This window comes from Lepeophtheirus salmonis, chromosome 5 (genome assembly GCF_016086655.4).
Source record: "Lepeophtheirus salmonis chromosome 5, UVic_Lsal_1.4, whole genome shotgun sequence".
NCBI lineage: Eukaryota > Metazoa > Arthropoda > Copepoda > Siphonostomatoida > Caligidae > Lepeophtheirus > Lepeophtheirus salmonis.
The window spans coordinates 15,398,275-15,410,018 of NC_052135.2; positions in this window are offsets into that span (position 1 = coordinate 15,398,275).

The window sequence follows — 11,744 nt, forward strand, 5'->3', positions numbered from 1 at the left end:
ATCCTCACGGCATCCATGAAGGCCACCAGGCTCACCAACGGTAAGCGTCTCCTCAATGACTTGAAGAGCTATGGAGGAAGAATCATCTTCTTTTCCGACGAGAAGAACTGGACTGTCGACAGAAGCTACAACGTCCAGAATGACAGGTGGCTTGCCAAGGAGAGAGAAGAGGCCCCATGCGGTCTTCACCACAAAGTTCCCGGCCTCCGTGATGACCCTGGGTGTCATCTGCTGATTCCTCCTTTCTTCTTCAATCCCAAGGAAAGGGTTAACGCGATAAGGTACTGCGAAATCATGGAGGAGTTCGTCATCCCCTGGATGAAGGATACAGCCGAAGGATTTGAGGGAACTCATATTCCAACAAGACTCAGTGCCCGCATACATCGCCATGAGGACCACTAACCTCTTCAACTCCCACGACATCACTTTCTGGGATCGCAACACCTGGCTCTCCAACTCACCCGACCTCAATCCGTGTGATTACTACTAGTAAGGGGAAGTTGGAGAGGGAGGTGTGCAAGGTCAGCCACAAGAGCATCGCGGCCCTGAAGAGCTAAATTACGAGGGTGTGGAATGCTGTCGATTCCACGGAAGTCATCAGGGCATGCAAGTCCTTTAGGGGCAGGATGGAGAAGATGGTGTCTGCTGAGGGAGGACATGTTGAATAAATTTATTGTTTAATATCATGTCTAACTTTTTCATATTAACAAATACACTCCAAATTCCATTTTTATAAAGCAGGTTGAATTTTAAGAGAGTTCCAATTTATCGTGGACACCCTGTATATATATAATATGTACATATTTCCTAGATCGTAGTACTGAAATGTCTATTTATACCTAAATTGATACAACACTATCTGACCAATCAGGGACGACCGCAGGATTATATATATATTTTTTTGGGAGCGGGGAGGGGTTTGTTTTTCGAATTTTTCTGGAAATTTTTTTGAAAAAGTAAATTTCAAATAGTCAATTTTTGAAAAAATAAATCAAATATTATTTTTTTCTCTAAAAATAATCCAAATATTCAATTTTTTTGAAAAAAATTTGAATATTAAATTTTCAAGTAAAAAGTAAAAATTCTTTAATTGTCGGGGAGGGGGCCTACAACCCCTTCAGACCTCATCCCTGTGATGGCCCTTGCTAATAGGAAAAAAATACCTTTGCTATACATGAAAAGATTTAGGGTCTCCTTTCTATAATGGAGGAGATGAGGCACAGATTTTCAAATATTGTCAGAAAGGGTGTAACTCAAAAGTTTAAAAACCACTCCTCTCAAATGCCTTTTTGGCAAATAACCAGATGAAGTCGGAGAGTTCGTAGAGATAAATAATCTGTGCACATCTCTAAAATTGTTTTATCTCTACATAGGTACAACTAAAGGACTCTAGGCAAAGAGTGGACACATCAGGCAAGGAATGTAGGATTTAGTAGTTCTCAATTCTGATTAGCTTAAAATTAGAAGCTTCTACATGTTTCTACTGACATGTATCTAGTTTGAACAGGCTGTTTCCCCCTAGTCAAAAGAGAAGAATAAGGGCGACTACGTCACAACAATAACACGATTAAAAACATAGTTTTCCTTGTCTTTTGATTGAATTGTTTATTTTTCCCTTAACCCCTCTTTCCCTAGAGATCTTTAGCTACAACAACCTCTCTTTTTTTTTAATACTACTTTTATTTATTTGTTCATATCGTTTACTCTAGGGTTTCCGGAAAATAAGACTTTAAATTGAGGGATTCCTTTAGTAAATAATACATACATATATTGAAATTCAGTGGCGTCGCCATCTGGGGATAAATTGTTCCTTATTGTTTTTGAGTGTATTGTCCAAAGTAAAAAAAGTATGGAGTCAATACTAAGATGAATGTTTTGCTATCTCAGTGTAAAATTGATGATCGAGATGGAAGTAATTCCTATCTATATCCTTGCTTAAAATAAGGTATGACATCTACTTATTTTCTTGCTCTCAAAGCTGCTTGGAGCTATTTAATGACTATTTTCCTCTTAAACATTTTTCAAATTTTCCCCATGTTAATTTTGCTTACAACTTACCACCCTATATATAGGATCTGTTGTACTTAAGAGATCAGCCACTCTATTTTTACTTTTAGTTTCTTGTTTCGTGAATTTTTTAAGCTTTCATATTTTTGTTGCATTTGGTGTTTACTTATTTCAAAAGTTTGTAACTGACTAGTGCATGTAAAAACTTATTTGACATGTTTTTTTCTTTAATAAAACTGTCAAATACATATAGAAATGTGCCCCCATTCCAAGAATGAATACAACTTCTTGTTCCTATGGTTGCTTAAAAATGCTTAAGTTTGTTTGTAGGTATATTGTAGATATTGTTCCAGAATTTGTCGGACTGTTATTTACTTGATCCAAATTAATTGAAATGCACGTTCCTCACTACTCCAACGCACTATAAAAATTGACTGTAGTGTAATTAAAAGACAATGGCTCTTAAACTTTGTCTAGACGCAGGTTTCAACAGTTTAACAAAATACATTTTTGTGGAGAGCTCGTGTTTGAATATTACAAAATATATGGTATCAAAAAGGATATAATCTTCATCATAGTGTTAAAAGAAACTGTCCAACAAATGTGAATACTGGTGTGCGTGCTATTATTCGATGTTCGTTATGCGTTTCATGCAAAAAGAAAGGCAATGAATTAATGAACTTAATCAGAAGCAGGTTTATTTTTAATCCTCGGAAGTTCATAATGGCATATTATACAACATTTTTGTAAATCTAAATTTAAACTAAAAAAATAGTATTTTAACGAAAAGTGTATATATTAAAATAATATATGAGATTGCTTTTTACTTTGTCTGTATGTGCACTAAGTAAAATATATTTCACAATCTTTGTGCATGTAAAATAATATTAATAACATAAGTAGGCAGTCTGCATATTCTAGAGCTGGGGTCGGGAACTTTTTTGGCTGAGGGAGCCATGAACACCACATATTTTAAAATATAATTCTGTGAGAACCATACAACATGTTTAACACTAAATACAAGTAAATGTGTGCATATTATGTAAGACCAACTCTTTTAAAGTACAATGCGTCTCTGAATTCTTATTAATAAAGTGCAAAACATAAGTTTAACTGTTCATTCATACAAGAGGAAATCAGATCTATAACCAAGGGCGTCCGCAAGATTATATATTTGGCTTTTATTTTCTTTCAGAAAAAAAAAAAATCTTCGCTCTACTGCATAATTTGACCCAATGCCTTTTTTTTTTGATAAGAAATCCTTAAAAAATAAATTTCCTCGTATTTTTGTGTGAAATTTTTCTATTTCACTCACAAATTATTTGATAGATACAAAACCACGAATTATTTAGTGATTCGGGTGGTCTACAGCACCCCTCACCCCTGTGAACGTGCTTGATAACGTTGTTCCACACTCATGATAGCAGCTATTAGTAGGGTTGCTTCATTTTTTATTATTACAGATTTGTCTGCAAGCCAGATACAGTCATCAAAAGAGCCACATCTGCCTCGCAAGCCAGAGGTTCCCGTTCTCTGTTCTAGAGGAAAATTATTATTTACTTTTTCTGATTTGCTGTTACTGGCATATCATGCCCAATTTACAATTAATTAGAAAACGAAAATATCTTTATAAACAATCCAGGGAGTCCCCTAAATTATTCTTTATAGTAAAAAAATATGGCTTACCGATATGTAAAACAAAATTTGGAAGCAAGATCATGACATAAATCAGGGGCATCTACAGGATAACATTATTTTTTTTTTTTTGGTGGGGCTTGGAAAAACTTCAAAATCCATAGTTATTCACAAAAAAAAAAAAATTCAAAATCCATAGTTAATCGTAGAAATTTAATTTTTGTGAATTTTTTCTGAAAATGTTAATTTTTTGTATTTTTTTTCAAAAATCCATAGCTATTTACAAAACATTTCTAGTAAAAAGCCAAAATTCCTGCGGACGCCCCTATAAATACACATTTTATGTATCAATGATTTTTTGCTCCTTTATCTATATACGTATGCTAATGATTTAAATCTCTTGAATGAAGAGATAATGCATATTACCAAAAAAATTATTATTTTTTTCCTCACACCAGGAGACAATTTTACTTTCTGTCTAATTAATTATCCTAGGCAATGTACATAAAATTTTTTTCCTCACACTTAACCAAAAAGTTACTTAAGTACTAAACGGATACAAACTACTGCATTATGCATGATTGATACATATGTATAAGTCAAATATAATCAATGGAAACATTGTTTTTAATTTTTATTTACATAAATTTAGTGGTAAAAGGATTTATTTTTTAATAATAGATAAATTTGTGTAAAAATTATTATATTCATCTTTTTTAAAGTAAATTTTAAATTGAATTATCCTATTTATATACATGATAAGTGCATACATTTAGAAATTATATATATTTATCAATACATATTTTAATGATCTGAAAAAATATTTTATTTATTTGAAAATGAGGGATATTTATTAGGATGTTTGTTGGTAAAATTGATAATTTATTTTCGTTTATCTACAATGTGACATGCTATTTCACTATCAGGGTCATAATTAGTTGTATCTATTGTTTGCCACTTTTTTTTGGAATCTTTTAAAGAGATGAACCTCGGGAGAAGAGATATCTCCCATGAATTCTTTTTAGCAAAAACTTGATATTTCTTTAATAGTTATATTGTATGATAGAACGATTAAAAAAAATCCCAAGCCGATTCTTAAACATTTTAAACAATAGTTAAAAAATACCATTTTTTTTATCAGGGGCGTCCACAGGATTCTATTTAAAATGAATTTTGGTTTTTGGAATTTAAAAAAAAAATCAAAAAATTTAACTTATTTACAAAATTTGAAAAATTAAATATTTTCTAAATAATTTCAAATATTTAATTTGATTTGTTTTTTAAATCCACAACTTATTCTCATAAAAAAAAAAAATTCGAAGAATATTTCAAAAATCTACACCTATTTAGAAAAAATTAATTTTTTTTTTGGAAATTATTATTTTACTATCTATTTATTGTATAAATTGTTAGTGTACTTTTGTTAGTTAAGCAGTTTTTGCCTTTGTGTACTAATTTTAAAATTTAACTTTCTATGAATAACTATTATTTTTGAAATTTTTCTCCTAATGATTTAATATTTGAACTCTTTTTTCAATTACTTTTATATTAGAGAAAATTAAATTTTCTGGAATTTTTTTTGTAAAATTTATCAATAAAGATAATTTAACTATTTGCCACAAATAGTCCGCGTATTTATGCAACTACCGGTATATGTCTTTCATATGGGTAAAATGTTCTGCAGAATCTTTCATTATACTCCAAACGAATGCAGTATCTATGGAAAGGGTGCATAGATTTTACTATGATGTTTGAATTGTCTCTCGGTTGGGAACTGCACATAGGAGGACACTTTAATTTCCCGGAAGTGCGAATCGTCCCTGCCAAAATTGCGATGGACGATCGATGGTCAACCTCACTTGATAAAAGGGCTGAACAGTCTTTTAGATTAGGTCTTAGGTCAGGACATTTTAAGGGCGTCGAAAGATTCTTGGTTCCGTTCAAGATGAAAGCCTCGATGGTTTTTAGGTCAGAGATCAGGAGATGTTTCAAAAAATCAAGTTGGGTTCCTCTTAACGACTATTTGGAAACTTAAAACATCAACAAAGGAACATATAATAGCATCAAAGTAATAAAGAGTAAATATTTCACATCTTTTGAGAGATGGTTCAAATATCGAGTACTCTCAGGAGCATTGGAAGTTGGGGTAAAATTCTTTATGACCAGATAAGTATTTGCCCGTTTTGCAATGAAACAACAGAGACAACTGACCATCACTTCTGGAGCTGCAAGCTTTTCAGTGTAACTTATTAGCAGATCTAATATAGACTGCTGGATAATTTTGGAGCAACAACTGGTAGAGATGAATTTTTAGGACACTATTGTGGGAAGGGGATGTCAACGCTATTATTACAAAAACTCAATAATTAATATATGCAAAAAGGACTAAGAAGGACTTAAACCTTACAGACGCCATCCCCATTATTAATGGATATATCAAAGTCACTAAAGATGTGGACTAGTTCTTCAGTAACTAAAGACTATGAAACTTAAGTTATTTAATTTTTAATTATTATTTTGTTTAATTTTGTCTTTATTATTAGTTTGATAAATTTCGGTTTTTTAAGCTTAAAATTTTTATGTTTTATGCGATGTGCTTAGCTTTTGGTTTTGTGGAAAAGTTTATATTTTATTATAATAAAGTTACGCCGAGTGAGCAAGAAAAAAAACAAAATAAACAACATTTTATGGGAAGAGTTGTAGATTTTTGAAACAAAACTCAATATGAATTGCATATTTGATATTTCAAAATATAAATCAAAAACCAAGAGCCCTTTGAAATATAATCCTCTGGATGGCCCTCAAGGCTAAATTATATTTTATAACTATTATTTAAAATAATAAAGAATCAGAACCACTAATTTTTACTAGAATCGCGCTGGAATCGGTATTGGATTTTTTTTTTTGGAATTGTCCAATTACTATTTATTACCCCCTCCTTGTCCTTGGTGATACACAGTCTGAGACCAAACAATTTGGTGCCTCAAGACGTTACGTAATTATGTATTTACATTCATTCCCTTGCATTTGGCTGATTTTAAACTACGTTAACTACTTTGTCTTAAATGAAATTGATATTTTTCTAAATTTTTAGCAATAAAAATAAGAAATAACTGGGTACCGGCTCGTAAAAATAGATGTACCACTATTATAGATTATTTTTTCGAGGTATAGTGACTGTAATTCGTAAATTTACGATATCTCACGCGACAGCTGACTTCTTAAGCTTTCGAATAAGCTATAGCAATCGCCTCTATCATTTCTGTAAACAAAAATGGAAGCAAAAATAAATCAGATTGCTGCTTTTATTTGTGCCGGCCACAGCACACCTGAAATTGTCAAGATTGTTGGGATCGAGGGGCACACCGTCTACAGGGTCAGAAAGCTCATGGAAGAGAGGAAAATCCTAAAGTTGAGTACGGTAGTCGAAGGTTGGCCAAATTGACCCGAGAAGTGGCCAAGAAGGCGTGTGAGGCCAAGCCCACCATGCCCATGGCTAAATTTGCGAAACAGAAGTCAGTGGCTCCCTCCACTGTGCCCAAGGCGATCAAGTCCGCCGGGGAAAAAGTCCAAGAGGTACGTGAAAAGACCATTAATGACAAGTATCATGGCATGGCAACTGTGTGATTTTCTTCTCGGTTGAAAAACATTCACTATCGACCCCGTCTTCAACAAGCAGAACAATCTGGTTTTTTGCTTTGAAGGCACTTCTAAATACCTCTACCACGTGTCCCAAATAAAATGTCCATAGCTGGGTGGTTTACAAACGGTGAGTAGTGAGATATTTCATAGAAAGTAATCAATATACATTTTAATTTATAGTCGTTATTTTATACGCAAAATCAGAGCAATAATTTTTCAATAGACAAATATTCATTTTATTTTAGTCAGCCTGAAATATAAAAATAATTACACTTATAATCAAGAAATTTTTTTTTAGTAATCTTTTGTAAAAAATAGTTAAAAATAACCCCGTTGAGACAATCGATCCATGTTTTTTTCCCCATCATCGTTCATTTGTTCAAAAATAAATAGAAAGCATGAATCTCTAAGGCTGCTACTATTATTTTTATTACAATACTCATATTAGTGACATACTAAAAATTCATCAAAATCGGTCTACGAATGGATTAAATATTAATGAAGTAGGTAATGTATATGGTTTAAAAATTAAAAAAAGTAGAACATATTACAATAACATCTGACAGTTTGAGTGACTTCGAAAACTTTGACAACTTTAACAAAATATTATGGAGAGAAAACAAATGATGTTACAAAAAATATATTTTATTATTAAATGTAGTTAAATGGCGTTTCTATAGCATGAATCTAACTTTTTAAAATTTGGCTCATATGTAAATGTTCCTTTAGCAAAAGAGTGCTCAAGAGCACGATCTCAACCGGTTCTCTAATCAGAATAAAACATAGCCGTACGTACGTAACTCAGAATTCTAAACAGCTTCTATTTTATGTCTGAAAGATGTATCTGTTTATTAAATGAATACCGTATGCGTTTTTATCACCGGACATACAACTAGTTATGATATTATATTATAGTAAAAATGAATAGCTTTGGATTTTTCATGTTTAATGTTTTTAATGTTAAAATTATTTTTTGAAATAAATACCATATGCGTTTTTAATAGCGGACATATAAATATAATATTATATTATAGTAGATATCCGCAGATAAAAATGCATAGGGTATTTATGTATATAAAAAAAAAGACAAATGCATACTTCCGTTATAAAATAAGCTGTTCAGATTTATGAGTTACGCATCTAGGACTATGTTTCATTATGTTCAGACCATATTCCTTGGCTCGGGGGCACGTTTGTTTTTTACAAATAAGTTTATTTTTTTCATTAAACAAGATCGATTCCCTGGTTCTCAAAGTTTTTTTTAAAGTAAAAGCTGTTGATTCAAAATGCAACAAAAAAATTAATAATCGAAACAGTAAGAACATATTTTGAATAAGAATTAAAGAAGGTAATTAGGGAGCGTGTTAGTGAGTTAGTCTTAGTAGGCATCTTCATTAATGTGTAAGATGGAAAATATATCTAATTATTTCAATTATAATGGCCAAAGGATTTTAATAACTTCAAATGTTGTCTATCGACAAGTTTTAATAAATTCTGGAGTTATTTAAAGCATTAATGAAATGTATAATACGTGTACTTCCTAGTCAAGTATAGTAATAGGTCAAATTTTGGTGGAGGAACGGCCAAGGTAGAAAATGCTTAATTGCCCTATGGACTCTTCATTATTGTCTTTATTGTTGTTTGTAGATTTTGTGGAGTATCATTTCTACTTTGCCTTTTTAACCGATACTCCACCAAAAATCGACCTAAAGACCCATGGAAAAACGATACAAACAATTGGGAAGGTTCCATGGGTCAATAAGGCATAGTTAAGGATTTTTATTTCTCCCCCCCCAACAAGAACGGTAAAAGTTAAAATATACAGAAGATTATTATTAAAAAAACAATGCTTGACATTCTTTAATTTTTTTAAATTTATGCTTGATACTTTTTTTTCCTTTTTTTCAACTACTAAATATAGTTATGAAATTGGCGGCACAAATTGTAAAAAAATCATAAGTTCCAAAGTCACTTCTAATTACATGCTGATTAATTTTCCAAAAAGTAAATAAATGCATCAACTACTCACGCAATCTTATGAGTTATTAGTTAAATAAATTACTAACATGTGCAATTAAATCTCTTTTCTTTTTTTCAAATAACATCAACTAGATTTTTAAGCGACAAAATTTAAGTAATGTTATGTTTATAAAGTTTTTTTGAGTTTTGATTTGTTAAAAGTCTGTTTTTTGAGGATAATTAATTTAGCCTATAAAAAAATTATTATTTTAATGGGTTTCTATATTTATGGTAAAAATACAGCAAAGCCATTACTTCTCCTTATCATTTAATCCTTCAAATACAGGTGTGCGCGTCTAAAACAGAATACTCCTTTAAATTTTAGGAGTTTTTCCTTGTCTACAGGCTTGAGAGCTTGACGAGGGGTTCTCTTGTAGACCTTAACACCAAGATCTTTCTTAACTAGCCGGTCCATGGTCTTTCTGCTGACGTTGAACTCCCTGGAGAGGCCGCTGACGGTCACCTTGCCTCTCTTGTCCTCGACATACTTTTTCACGGCAGCAACCATTTCGTCCGACCTTCGAGGTCCTGACTTAGATCTTGTGGCCGCCTCCGGAGTCCCTTTGGCTACCACGCTGTAAATGGTTGGTGGTTCTGCAGTTCAGAACCTTGGCAATTTCAGCGGGAGTTTTTCCCCTCGCGGTAAGTTCCAAAATTGCGACTCGACGTCTCTCCATATTATCGGCTGTTGTTTCACTGTTGCTATTTAGATTTTGCTTGAGTTTTGTTTACAACTAGTCAGGACCCTTGCCTCGAAGTATAAATTGAGTTTCAACATAATAAAATCACAAATATGTCCATGGCCTAAAATTTAAAGGAGTGTTCAGTTTTAGACGCGCACACCTGTATATAATTTTAATTTTAAGACTGTCTAATTTCAGGATTGAATAATTAATTATCAAATTAGTAAGAGTAAATACTATTCAAATATGAAGTATTTTAATTTTATATTTATCTGCTTGTACTCATCCCCAAATATTAATCAAACTGTAAAAATAATTAAAAAACCTATATTAATAAATTCTTCAGAACCTGATATAATATTCCAAAAAATGGGTCATGAGCGTTGTTTACTCATATTAGTTTCTAAACAAAGGGACAAACAGTAGTCTTGGGGGCAAAATAATTCAACTCTTTAAAGGATGATATTATTTAAAATCAAATATAGCTATGTTAATTGCACAAAGAACATTAGGAAATATAATTTTATTGAAAATTAAGAAGGAATACCCTTTTTAATTTATTAATGTGGCTCACCCAAGCTACAGTCTATCACACCATTTTACGCATAATATATCAGGAGCATTTGCAGGGGGGAGGCTAGGGGGCTGTAGCCCCCCCCCCTCACCAAAAAATTAAGGAATTATTACTTTTTTTTACAATTTTTATTCCAACAAATTAAATTTTTTGTAAATAGCTATGGATTTTCGAATTTTTCTGAATAACTAGATTTTTAAACATTTTTTCCATAAAAATCATTGTTTGATTTTTTTTGTGAATAGCTGTGAATTTAATATTTTAAATTAAATTTTTGAATTTTTTGAATTTTTAATTATTTTCCGAAAATTTTATTTTATGGGCGTTTTTGAGCGAGAATATGTGCTTCTCATGCTCGCTTTTAATTTTTGAGCGCCTGAGCAGAAAAAAATGGAACGATTGACAGGCAAAATATTTGAATGGGTTTATTCTCAAATGACGTCTTTTTACTCCAGAACTTACTTCATAGTTAATTACACAACCTTTTTGAATTCTGCAATGTAAAAAATAATGCATATGGTACGAAGAAAAATGTTTATTTTTTTTAAAACAACTAAATTTTGACAAAATTGATCCATTTGTCGTTTTTTGCTTAAAAAAAATGAACGGAATGGCAAAAAATGAACAAATTTATACAAACTTACAGGAATTTCTTGTAAAAAAACAAATGAACTTTAAAAAGTGTGAACGTGTAGAAACCTTTAAAGTATTCTTTAGAAATATTCTTGTAGTTTATATACATAAATTTTAACTTTCAATGACTTGTCATAAATTCTTACAAAATTATTTCATCACAACAGTTAAGTTAATAATTGAAAAAAGTAAACTATCCCTTCATGACCAAATGGCAATTAAATGGTATTAAATAGACATTTATTCTCAGAGTAAATTTACTTATTTGAGCGAGGAATGAACAATTTTACAATATCATGACAAAAAATAAAGTAAAACCCCAGCAAACAAAAACTTTAGCAAAATTTTTTCAATCAACTCATTAAATTGGATCTGTAGTGTTAAGGTTTTTGTTGAAGAGAGTGAGCAATTACTATCTGGTTCCTCTGTTTCATTTTATGTGCTACTTCAAAGCTATAAAACAAACTGTACTTGTTAGTTTGAGCAGATTCCTTGTCTTGCTTTTTTGTTGTATGGAAGCTGAACAGTGTTTCATATTTCAAAAGCTGTTA